Source organism: Daucus carota, chromosome 6 (assembly GCF_001625215.2).
Source record: "Daucus carota subsp. sativus chromosome 6, DH1 v3.0, whole genome shotgun sequence".
NCBI classification, from domain to species: domain Eukaryota; kingdom Viridiplantae; phylum Streptophyta; class Magnoliopsida; order Apiales; family Apiaceae; genus Daucus; species Daucus carota.
The window spans coordinates 9,163,064-9,166,014 of record NC_030386.2 but is presented as its reverse complement, the minus strand read 5'-3'; positions in this window follow the sequence as shown (position 1 = coordinate 9,166,014).

Sequence of the window (2,951 nt, the reverse complement as noted above, 5' to 3'; positions counted from 1 at the left end):
ATCTATAAACACATCGTACCCGTTAAAACAAAAATACTGTCTGAAATATAATCTTCTTCAAATGCGATAGCATTACAGATCTCAGTTGTATTTAAGAGAGCAGCTGCCTTCTCCTTAATTGAAAGCTAAGCCGCCACAAACGACTGTAAGTTCAACCACACTCTCCTTTTACATTAATACAGATTTAGACATGGTTAGTTGAATTCAATACCCTATTTGTATGCTATCACTTTGTCACACGATTAGCTTTACATTTATGTCAGTTTTGCTGCAATGGAACTTAATGTTTACGACCCGCTGGAAACTCTTGACACAACAAGTTATGATTGGAACTGTAGAGTACGTGTTCAGTCCTTCTGGAAAGGGATGAACAGAGAAACACAGGCATTTTGGGGAATAAATATGATACTAATTGATGACTCGGTATTATAACTGCATCAGGCTTTATTTGTTTTGTTAGCCATTGTGTTCATCATATTTTTGGAGCAACATCTAATTAACGTTAATTATGTGTCTAATAGAACAACAGAATGCATGCTTTTGCTAATTCAAAGCATTGCGATGATCGTTTCAAAACACTAAAGGAGGGAGACATTTACATTATCAAGAATTTGAAAGTGAAAGACTATGTAGGAGATGAGACATATCGTCCAGTAAGGACCGGGAAACATGTTTATTTCACCAGTTACACTGAATTTAACAAAGCTGAAACACAAGGAATGCAGATTGAAAAGTATGTTTTTGATCTCTTCCACATGACTGCAGTAGAGAAATTGGCTGCTGACAATCGATTCTTGATTGGTAACTTCTGTAACAATTAGATAGTGATATGTCTAGTTTTTAGATTTTAACAATAAATTTTATGTCAGATATGGTAGGAAAGGTGGAGAATGTTGAAGAATTGATAAAATCCAACAAAAACAATGAAGAGAAGTCAAGATTCAAATTTGACATATCTGATGGAAGGGTAACTGAGTTATTTGAAGTCTTAGTTATCCGGCATTTTCGTAATTATTTTGTTTTTGTATTAACAGTAATGTTGTCAAAGTGACACTGTTTGAATTGTTCGGAGAGCACATTCAGAACGAACTCAGCAAACATGATAAGAACGATACTTTCATTATCATAGCATGCGCAAAAGTTGGTCGGTATGAAGGTGATTGGATTTAAGTTCGTTGCTTACATCTATCTATGATTTTGTAATATATCATATAACACATACCAAATTGCAGGAGTGCCATATCTGTCAAATTACCAGTCAACAAGAATCTATATAAATCCAGATCACTACAGTGTCAAAGAGCTGAGAAAAAGGTTACTTACATTTACATTCAACATTATACTACTCAATTTTCATCAGCTGAACAATAGGATTTTCTTTAGTTGGGTAAACAAGAGCCGAGTTTAAGTTCCAGGAAAAAAAATTGAGGCTACACCTGAACCAACTCCACCACCAACTATAAAAATTCTTACGGTTAAGGAGATCAGGAACATCAAGGCTGAATTGAAACAGGTTATTGCTTTCCGTTCTTCAAGTTACATTGGTTGTAAGAAAAAATTACAATTATTTTGTCTTATGCCTCTTTATGTATACAGGATTCAGCTTACTGTCAAGTTATAGCAAAAAGGTTTACAGACCAAAAGAGTTGGTATTTTAGAAAATGTACAGGTTGCAATCTGGAACTTGAGAATGAAGGTGGAAAGTTTGTCTGCTCACAGAAAAACGGATGTGGTAGAACAATCCCATATCCGGATAAAAGGTCCTATCTTAAATTTTTTAAGAGATTCTGCCGGTTTGATATCCAATATTAATCTTCATAATATTTGTTTTACAGGTTCAGACTATGCATATTTTGTTCAGACCAAACAGGGACATTGCCGATTGTGTTTCCAGATTGTGAAATCCAACGCATCATAGACAAAGCTGTCATTGATCTGCAAGCAGATTGTGCTGATGTAAATTTAATTGATCAACTTACTACATTTTCTGGATGTGTTAATCAATTTGATATTTTCATGTTTTCTGTACAGGAAAAAGATGAAGACAAATTTCCTGAAATCCTAAATACTATGTTAAAACAGAAGTACACAATCAATCTTCTGATTACCGATGAAAACATCACAAAGGGATCAACAGTTTATGATGCTAAAGAAATCATTCAGGAAGTGGAAAAAGTGGAAACGCATGATCCTCTTAAAGTCCGAGATGCGGAAATGAAAGCGGCTGAAATGGACGAAATCTCTATGTTACATGTAAAATTCTGAACTATTAGCTTTCATTTAAATAGTTTACTTTTACTAATACATTTTTATGACACTTTAGGATACATCACCGGAAGGCCGAGCCACTGAGACACCGAACACAGGGAAATCTACAAACATGAAGACCAGAGCACGCAAAGAAATGGATCCACTGGAGTTCAATGCAGAAAGCTTAATGGAGATAAAACCTGTGAAGAACATTAAATTGGAGAAAGTATGTAATGAACTATATTATGTTCATTATCAAGTTCAAATCTAATGAATAAAGACGTTGACTTATTTTTTTTTTATTTATGCAGCCATGACACCAGAAAGGGATTGGACAATCTTTTGCCATATCTCCCACCGTAGTTGCATATTACCAGTTGGAGATATAACTTTATGTTCTATCAGCCTAATGCTTTCCGTACTTTTGTTTGTTGGGATATTTATCACATCTTGAAACATTTTTTATGCTCAGTAAAATTCTGTCAAATCCTGAATTTAATCCTAAGGATATTTGCAGCTATTGGTCACTTGATTTACAGACATTGTTGTAATCATTATTTATTATACCATGCAAGTCTCATTTATTTAATGCATATTACAGAAGTTAGATGTGTTGTGCAAATTTACACTACAAAAAATTTCACTAGCATATATACACCATCAGCACATTACTAAAACAAAGAAGACATAACAAAGCGTAG